This window comes from Apis florea, unplaced genomic scaffold, assembly GCF_048593485.1.
Source record: "Apis florea isolate Af1SG1 unplaced genomic scaffold, ASM4859348v1 contig_3772_pilon, whole genome shotgun sequence".
Lineage (NCBI taxonomy): Eukaryota > Metazoa > Arthropoda > Insecta > Hymenoptera > Apidae > Apis > Apis florea.
This window is the reverse complement of record NW_028256845.1, coordinates 3384609-3395009: the sequence shown is the minus strand read 5'-3', so window position 1 is coordinate 3395009 and position 10401 is coordinate 3384609. Positions and strand designations below refer to the sequence as shown.

The following is a 10401-nucleotide window of genomic DNA, read 5'->3' as shown; positions in this document are numbered from 1 at the left end:
GAAAGACTCGAGGATCGTTATTCTCTTAATCTTGCATTTCATATCAATCTCTTGCACAATGCATTTATCGCGAGAATCGGATCGGATCGAAAAACGATTCGGGAGATTCGAATTTCGCGCCTTCGCCGTTTGAACGGAAACTCGCCCCGGGCGAAAAATTCGTTTTGCGATTCGATATCGTGCGACGATAGATTGCCCGATTTATTGCATTTTAACGGGAATTTTTTCAAAGGAAAACGATGGTGGGGAACGATCGAATCGACATGCGCAAATCCCTGGAAGGAAATCCTTCGAGTGTAATCCGATCACGACCCCGGCACAAAGCGAAATCATGCTAATTTTAGTTCGATATGGAATAGATTGAAGACGAAGAAGGGGGCGATTCTCGATGTATTATCGAAAGGAAACGTTGTGAAACGGGAGGAGACGCGTGCGAGATGTGGATGAGTGACTATCACAAGGAGAGAACGATGACGTAATAAGCAAGGATGTGATGTATCGATGATAAGGGAGGGGAGGGGGAAGAAGAGAACCATCGAGGCGAAAAATAAGAAAAGATGGCGATAAATTAGCCAACGATCAATTATGTGAAAAAGGGGAAAGGAAAAAAAAAAAATAGTTGAGTTGAAAAGCTTGATAAAAGAAACGAATGGGGATGGGTGGGGGGGGGGGGAGGAAAATAAACACAATGAACAGAGACGTAATTAAATCGTGATACTGAACAAGATATCTTGTGATATGGGATTTAAGTGTATTGAGGTTCACGTTGGTGAACGCTATAGATAAATATAAATATTATATATATATAGATATATATACATAAAATGCGTCTATATATATATATATTATAATACGTTGTAACGCTAACTGAGAGAGAACAAGAAAAAAAATACTACCACGCGCGTAGTAAGAAGTAGTCAGCTAAAATAATAATAATAATAATAACAAAGACAAAAAAAAAAAAAAGAAAATGAAATGCGTTACAAGGAGTGAAAATGAACAAATGAATAATCTCGTGAAACGATATGCACGATATTACAGTGTAGACAATAGTATCTTTCACGATTCCTTTTTTTTTTTTCTTTTATTTTTACGATTTTTTTTTTTACGATTACGAATTTTTGTTCCTTTCTATTTTATATATTTTTTTTCTTTTTTTTTTTTTCTACTTTCTCTTTTCGTAGAATATACATGCTTTCGATTAATTTTACGAGAGAACGAATATCGATTCGTTTCTTCTTCTTCTCTTTTTTCTTTTTTTTTTATTATTTCTCTTTTCTTTTTGTAACGTGTATATAACATGTAAAGGCTCATCCATCCGCTGGTCGAGAAACGTGGAGGAAACGCATAAGCATCCGCCGATCGATCTTTATTGGTCGCGTCGGATTTAGTTTCACCTGGATTTTTCGCGTTATACAGCAAGCAACGTCTGCGTGATCAAAGATCGATCGTCAATACCACTGCCAATACCTTCCTATATAAGTTCGGGCTCTTGTTTTCTCGTAGATACACAAGCAAGCGATCGCATGTATTATTTACGATCCTAGTCGTCCCCAACAAGCGAAATTTTCAATGAACGTCGTCGTTGTTATCATCGTCATCGTCGTCGTCGTCGTCGTCGCGCTGGCACAAAAAATATTACAAGAACGCGTTGAACGTGCTTGGAAAAACGTATGTGTGTCATTGTTGTAATAAAATAATAAGTATCACTTTTCATACTGGCTCGTACGAAAAAAGAAAAAAAAAAAAAAAAAAAAGAGAAAAGTGAAAAAAAAAAGACAAGACTAGACGCAGTCTCTCACCACTATACTCAGTTTTATTTTATATTTTAATTAACCGCTCTCGAGTGTTTACGTTCGACTTAATTTTTAATCGATCACTCAACTGCGCTTTACTGTGATCTTGACGTTGTCCATGCTCGTTATCGGTGCAAACTTCGGCTCAAAGTAATCATGTGTATACATTATTGACTGATCTCGAAGAAGATTGCGCAGAAATTTATTCATTTTTCCCCCTCCTTTCTTTCTTTTTCTTCTCTTTTTCGTTTCTATTTCTATTTCTTTCTTTTTTTTTTTTTTTTTTTTTTGGGAAAGAAGAAAAGCAAGATATATCTATATATAGACACGTACAATTGTAGCTCTCTTCCGCATTTCCTCATCTTCTTTCCTTTAACCTTTTTTTATTTTTTCTTTCTTTCTTTTTTTCTTTTTTTCTCCTAATAGCTTTTTATCAGTCGTGCAACGCGCGTCCCGTCGCCAATAAAGTTTAAGCGATAGCTTTAGGCTTATAATACGTACACACCGCCGGATAGCAGTTCCAAGGCCGAGGCTTTAACTCAAGGCAAACGAGGGTGTGTTTCGTTTGTGTGCTCGAAGATTCTTCTCGTGAAAAAATTCGAACAGGAGAAAAGAAAAAAGAACGATTACGCGCGCGATATATCTTTTTTCGTTCCTCTATCATCCCGTTATATTATTCCAAATATATTTTCTTTCGCATCGTTTGAATCCCAAAAATTACAAATTACAAAAGTTATTCATCATTGCCACCGATATATTCATAGATATACGGGGATGAAAAACGCCTTAAAAGATGAAATGAAACACGATCTATTTTTTTTTTTTCGCGATTAAAACTTATCTGACATCGATCTATGGTATTTATAGGCATGGTGCGAGCTATCCGGACGATGAATTTTCTAAAAGGACCCCGGGCGAAACATCAAAGCTGCCTATTAAAAATAAACGCCGTCACCAGATTTTCACGATATTCACCTGGCGGAAATGCATATTAAAGCTTAACAAACCGGCCATCCCTGCCGCGTGTTACCTATGTATCGTAACCGGTATGCACTTCGGCTTGTATGAACGCGAAAATATAGGACGCGCGGCGTTCAACGATACACGACGGAAAAAAAAAAAAAAAAAAAGAGGAAAAAAAGGTTCGATCGACCGAAACGGTCGGTGAATTTTTGCATTTTCAAAAACCGCTTTGGCATGTGCTCAACCGCGTGCTTCTGTGTTAAGATTCGACTGATGATTCGCGAAAAAAATTTAAAAGAAGGCGAAAAGTTGGGCGCAAAAGTGTAAAAAAAAGTAAGGAACGATCATTTTCAAAAGTAGAAGAGAGAGAGAAAAAAAAGAAAGAAACAACTGCGTGCTTTGGTAAATCGCAACGATGCAAAGTGAGATCGCGTGATGAACTGAAGGATGAAATCAGGAAAATTGTTCATATTTCTCAACTGCGTTACTACAATTGCGTGATAACGACGAGTAAAAGTCACTGTCTACCACTGTTGAATCACAACGAAGCGGAGTAAATAACGAGGAAAATCAGAAACAAAAGTGAAAACTACGCGACTTTCTTTGTATAGAAACGAAAATGGAAATTGATCGTGTGCTACACGAGAGAAACAAAGAATGACGATTTATAGTATCCGTTATAGGAAAATCGAAGATTGATTGTATCCGTTCAAAATGCGAGAAAATGTATATGAGTGACATCGTGTTAATACATTTATTATGCGTCTGCGTGATAATGCGTATGTGATACGCGTGTTAAAAAGTACGCTCTTGATATAATATATACATTTATGTATATATATATATATATAAAACACACCTACACACAATGTACAATACCGGACAGTAGTATCAAGGTATATATTTTAATATGCACATTGAAGGAAAGTTGTTTGATTTATAAAACAGGGTCGAAGCAACGACAGTCCTGTCCAGATTGTCGTTAATAAAAAGGACAGATTTATCGGTCACGAATCTCTGTATAAATCGAAAAATTGTTAATCCCTGGTCTGTTCGAGTGTTTGTCTCTGAATTATTCAAAAACAGAGACGAATATTTTATAAACCGTTATTGAGAACAATCAAATATATCCAAGTTGAAACGAGGCAATAGAAACGTTCGAATATATCGAGCATATTTCAACTTTACCTTGATGTTTGTACACTCTGCTATCCGATATTAAATGAGACTGGTAAAAAAGAACACCAAATGATAAATTATAGAGGGAAAGAGAAAGAAGAGAGAAAGCACGTAACAAAGAATCTTGTCGAGATATATATATATATATTACCAATTAATTGCCGAAATCCTTTCTTCGAAATTTTTATATAATTTTACAGTTTTTAATTAGCTTTCAATTTATACGATTGATTTAATTTATGATTTAATTTTTATTTCCAAGATTATGAATGAAAAAAACGTTGTAAAATTTATACAAATTTGTTTTTCTCATTCATTCTCATTTTAAGGATCGTGACAATTAATTGATTGATAAATAAATAAATAAATATATATATATATATATTTATAAATTATACATAGTACGATAATCAGAAACTTACCGAATTAATTTTCGAGGTTGCGAATTTATCGAACCGATTATCGCGGCGTGGTGGCACCAAGTTCGTTGAACGCGGCTGCCTCGTTCCGTGACCTTCCCTCTTTCCGATCTCGCCATTCCGGTGAATCTCCATGCCTTCTCTCTTTTTCCTCTCTTTCTCTCTTTCGTTTCACCGGTTGTCATCGTTTGAAAAATGAAACACGATTGGAAATCATACGATCCGTCTTACTCCGCTTCTAATACTCGTCATCATCATCATCATCATCATCATCATATCATCATTATCGTCATGCGCCATTTTCATCGTCGTCCTCGCTATCGCCGTTCGATCATGATTTTCCTTAAAAAAAATCGAACAATGGCCAATCACGGCGGCGAAACAACGCTCGTCAGGTGAAAATTCGTGTCGTTTTAGCGATCCGTATGAAATACGCGCCCAAAATTACACGGATTCGAGTTTAGGAGGAAGTAATAATGATTTATAATCGTTATAAGCGAATAGTGGTAATCGATTATAATAAGGGATAAGATAAGGGACGAGTGGAACAGGAGATTAGCGTTAATCGAATTTGCACGAAAAGACGAAACGAATAGCGAAAAAGAAGAAAAGAGGAAAGAAAGAAGTAATGGGAAATAAGCGAAAAAAAAAAAATGAAAATCGGATAGATTCGTATATTGTTCCGCCGATGTTCTCTTTCTTTGTATCTTCTTTTAATTTTGTATTCTTTTTTTTTTTTTTTGTTTTGTTTTATCCCTTTTTTTTTTTTTTTTTTTACTTAGTGACGAGAACGATGTGTTTCGATGTATTTATTTTAGCCCGCAACTCTCTTCCGGAGGGAACGACCAATTGATCGTGCGCCGTAGCGTATCACGACTTTTATTTCGCGTCCAACGAAGCGTGCATTTTTATTCGCTGTGAAACGTTGCCTTTCGCCGCCACTGTGTGTTTTATTGGCCGGACAACCACGCGTCGAATTCGCTCCCGCAGAGTCGAGTTGATTTCCACGATAATGGTTAAACGGTTGGTCCAAGATTTGTCGCAAAAATAAAAGTAAAAAAGAGAGAAAGAGGAGAAAGAGAAGAGAGGAAAAAGAGAGAAAGGAAATTGAAACACAAAAATTCTGGCGGGTTTCCCAAATCTGGATCGTAACCGCGGTTGAATTAATCCGTTTGCGAAAAAGCTTTTTGGCCTCGTAAACAAATCGTTTTCATACGAAATACGATGATGATAGCGTATTTTATCGATACGCAATTGATTTTTAATCTCAATATAAGTGTAAATGAAATCGATATCGGATGTGTATCTCGTCTTCTGTTTCTCTCGTTGGTTTTTTTTATTTTTTATTTTACGTCGAAAGCACGCGATGATCAATGTACGAAGCGATCGTGTTACGGCTCGATAAAACACATAGTTCGCGAAGGTAAGATTGATAGTCATATAAACGAAGTGTCTGTATCTGAAAAGAAAAAAAGAACAAAAGAAATGATAAAGATAGAAAAAAAAAAAATAATAAAACGATCGAAAATAAGCATAGTGCCGTTAGAATTTCGTGAAAGAATATTATACCCGAAAAACGTTTGTACAATAAAAATGAACAATACTCTGTACAAAAATACATACACGTACACTCACGACATATGCATATGTATAAATATTATCTCCGATGTTCTTTTCGCACGCGTACGTTTCTGCACGCACTTTTAATCCTTGTATCCGCGCATCGTCTTCTGGAAATGGTATCATTCGTTCCACGATAATATGCATTTTGTATTATCGTTCATTTTTAGTCAACTACCCGCTTAAGGCCTTTTCTATAGTTTTTTAATTAAATAAACTCGCTGCGAATGCGCCATCGCAATTTTTTTTCGATCATGCGCCGCTGCAACAGAGAGAGAGAGAGAAAATAATTTTTTTAAAAAACGAATGGGACATGTGTATGTTGTATATGTGTGTATGAGAAATATAAAAGAAGATTAATAAACGTCTTTCACGCGTAATGATATTTTAGCCTATCATCGTTCATGCATCAATTGTATCATATATGTAATCTCTCGATTCGTGCATTTTCATCAATTGCGTTCATATACTTAATTTTAATTGAATCGATATCTATGACCGTCTTGTATTTGATTGTGTACCTCGATTTGTATATATATACATATATAAAGAAAGAAAAAAAAAATTAAAAAAAAAAAAAAAAAAAAGTGAAATAAGAAATGAATTGTCCCCATGACAATGGTGGACGATTTTAAAATGAAAAGTGACTGACTTTAGTACCTTTACGATTACAACACCCTTTATATAATTATCTATCTATCATTATTTTTTTTTTCTCGAGAACAATAATTGTCGTTTGCAATTCATGATCCGGTTGCAGCGGCAGCTTGAGATTACCGTCGTGATCCCCATCGAGTTATTGCACGCTTTTATACATCTTTTATTTCGCGAGAATGTGTGTTTCCATATCATGTTCTTTTTTTTTCTTTTATTTTCATTCATTCTCTCTCCCTCTCGCTCTGGCATATAATTAACAGCATTAAGTTTCGTAGGATAAAACATGATTTCTTAAGCGACAATGCAAACTTTTGATCTCTAACACGCGCGCACGTTATAATAATATGCATATGATGCGCGCGTAAACATACGTGTAAGTAAAATACGTAAATTAGTAAACGAAATGCAATGAAAGATCATGCTCGTGTTGCGTCCATCATCTCCTTATTGATAATCGCCCCTTTTCTTTGTGTTTGCCTGTTTCCTGGAAACAAACGAATAGGGGTCGAACTATCATGTCGTTGTACATCTTACGGAGGACATTCTGCAATCTATACAGGGTGTTCATATGTTCATGGAACATCTTTGGAGGATTGATTCAAGAACTAAAAAATAAATACAAAAATTAATATAGAAAATATCGGTTGAACCTTTTTTTTATAGAATTCTAAGCAATATTTGCCTTAAATGAAATAAGATGAAAGTAAAATAAAATGATAGATAAAGCTATCTTACTTTCTGTCTCTTTCCATCATTTTTACATTATTTTATATTTTATATTCCATGGAAAGTTCGGCATTGGATTTGAGACGTTTTAAATCCATCATAATCTATAGATTTTTGATTGTTATGCGTTTTGAACGCCACTTGCTGTATGTTTGTAGAAATAATGGATAATATATGCTGATACATATTACCAAAGTCGTATATGTATAGATAAAATTCAATATATTATATTAAAAGTTTTTTATTAATATTTCAAAAATTAATAAAGATCTAAGTCAAAATTTTAATTCGTTTGCACCCCAAAAGGGGAAACCGTACTTATTATTTATAACCGTACTACATTTATTATTTATAACTTAATAAATAAGATTGAAATTTTGTGTTTGTTTAATTTCTAGAGTTAATCTTCTAAAGATTGTTTCATATATAACATCCTGTATATATAAATATATATATATATATATAAATATATATAAATGATACGATTCGAGCATTTACAATGATTCGACGTGTAAATGCTATACACACGGTGATATACATGGAATACAATCGATAATACGCGTATAATAATTATAACGGGGCACAGAATTGTGCCGTAATTACGTTACGTCGGAAAACTCTTGGTAATCTCCGATACACAAGCGTAATTGTAACGCGTTCTTGTCACAAGTCAAAAAAACGAGAAACTGATTTTTTAAAGAATTGCTCTGACTTGATTAATAAGAAACGAAATAAACGCTGCTTAAGACAGTTATGAATTGTTGTAACTTCTTTCAATTTTCAATTGAATAGTTTTCAATACAGATACAAGAAAATATATGTGTACCTAGATATATCCCATTTTTCCTTCCTCTTTTTCTTTTTTTAATTATACTATGGTATGGTTAAAATTTATCGATCTGCTTATTTCTAATGAAAGAAAAATTGATGGAGATGAATTGGCTAAATTTTATAAAGCACTCCATTGTTGAATGAATAAAAAAAAAATAATAAAATAAAATAAAAAGTTTCATAACATCTCAAAAGGTAAACACGAATCAGGCTTTCTGCCAAAGTATTAAATCTTCGTGATACATTATTGATTGAAATTTCCGTCTAAAAATTGCTAGAATCAGTCACACACGGAATCACGGAACTCGAAGATTATCATTCAATCTTTTTTTTGTAGTTTCATTTAAATCAATATTACCAAACAATCAATCTTCAAATTATCATTATCATTAAAATTTTTTCTCATATAAAAGAAAAGTTTTAACTGAAAATTCTAATAAAAGCGAATTTATCGAATTACAAATAATTCATTTTTTGCAGCAATATATAAAGGCTAATTAATTAGAATATTTGAAAAGTATCTTACTTTATTTCTCGTACAATTTCTGCTAAACGAGTCGTTAATCATTGACACTCAACATAGGTCGACATCGATTTTTATTTGCATCTAAGTGTGTCACATTTGCGAAACTTATTTTTATCTTAATAAAAGAATTCCAATTTAGAATAAATTTGGATGGTAAAAATGGCTTTGTCTGTATTGTTTTGATATGGAATCAATGAGAAGAAACATCGTAAATCTGAAATAGATCGAATTGTAATTATCTGACAATGAATGCTTTTCCGGATTGCATTTATTTTTAATCTCATGATATACAGTTTACGAGAATGACGTCAAGCAAAGTAGATATGGATGATTTGCTCCTATATACTAAATATAATATATCGATAATATATACAATACATATAAATATAATAGTCTACCAATGATTGATAAATCATTCTTTTAATATGATCCAACCAATATTTTTCTTTCTATTTGCAGTAGTGTTTAAAAATTTTTATGATAGATTTTGTTCTAAATATTTCATTTAATTAATATTTTTTTTATATATATACTTTTTTTAGTTTATACTTACTTTAAATACTACTTTTACAATATATGTAAAATTATATACAGTTAAACTGTTAGGACACTTAATATATCACAAAAAAAATGATATAATTCTAATCTTGCAATCAAATTTTTTTTGAAAATATCTCTTTAATATCGAAGAGATTGTTTATAATATTTACGTTGCTATTAAAAACACAAATTATGTTTTTAAAAATTATTTATATTAATATGATATTGTATATAAAGTTATATATTCAAATTTTTCGTAAGGAAATCTATATATTATAAAACCATTGATGATCCACATATGAAATGTATTTCTATATTTTTGTTTCTAAATAATTATTATAAATTTGTAAATAGAGAGTTTAAATCAATTAGGTTATTTTATTTTAAGAATCGATTTAATTATCATATGAAATGAAATGTTAGTAAAAACTAATATTTTTTTTTCTCAATAAATATTATTCAAAGAATGATCTCGATACTAATATTTTGATGCTCATCGAAAGATAAACTGGTTTTTAAAACTTAAAAGAAAAGATCGAACCTATATCACTCTTGTTTCGATTCCGACCATTTATTTTCAGTTTGTCCAAATTCAATGGCAAAAGGTATTGGCCGATTGCCAACAGCGCTTCTGTAGCATGTTTTTCAAGCTCTTTGGGAACTATATATTCAAGATAATGGAAGTATTCTTTTGATGATTCTTTTGATGATTCTTCACAAAATTGAATGTATGAAAAAGAAATTAAATGCATTTCAATCTTTGCAAAGTAATTGATAATTTTTTTTTCTCTTTTTTTTTTATATGATATATTTTATAATATCATTTAAGATGAGATTGAAAATTTTACCTCATATCTTAAATTTAAAATTTTATAATTATGCATGTATCTTATTATTCTTTATATTCGTATATCTAATATTAAAATTTTATTAAATATATACATATTAACATATAAGATTTAAATACAATATAATGCAATATAATAATAAGAAATATATATTGACATTTGAAATCAATGTTATACGATAGTCTAACTTGGTAGTCACTACTTGGTGGCGCACTAATCGAGAACTTCATCATATTGTTGAATATTCTATGACAAACATGAAAGATAAAGTTATGATTGAATAATTTATGATTTTT

The 10401-nt window shown here is 32.1% G+C and overlaps 1 long non-coding RNA gene across 1 annotated transcript; it reads right to left on the bottom strand.

Moving 5' to 3' along the window:
* Nucleotides 1-7369: 7369 nt before the first annotated feature.
* Nucleotides 7370-9969, bottom strand: LOC147656425 (uncharacterized). Its single transcript, XR_015294410.1, has 3 exons — nt 9799-9969; nt 8718-8931; nt 7370-7464 (listed from the first exon to the last, which is right to left on the bottom strand). It is a non-coding gene; the product is annotated as an uncharacterized LOC147656425 (long non-coding RNA).
* Nucleotides 9970-10401: the final 432 nt, after the last annotated feature.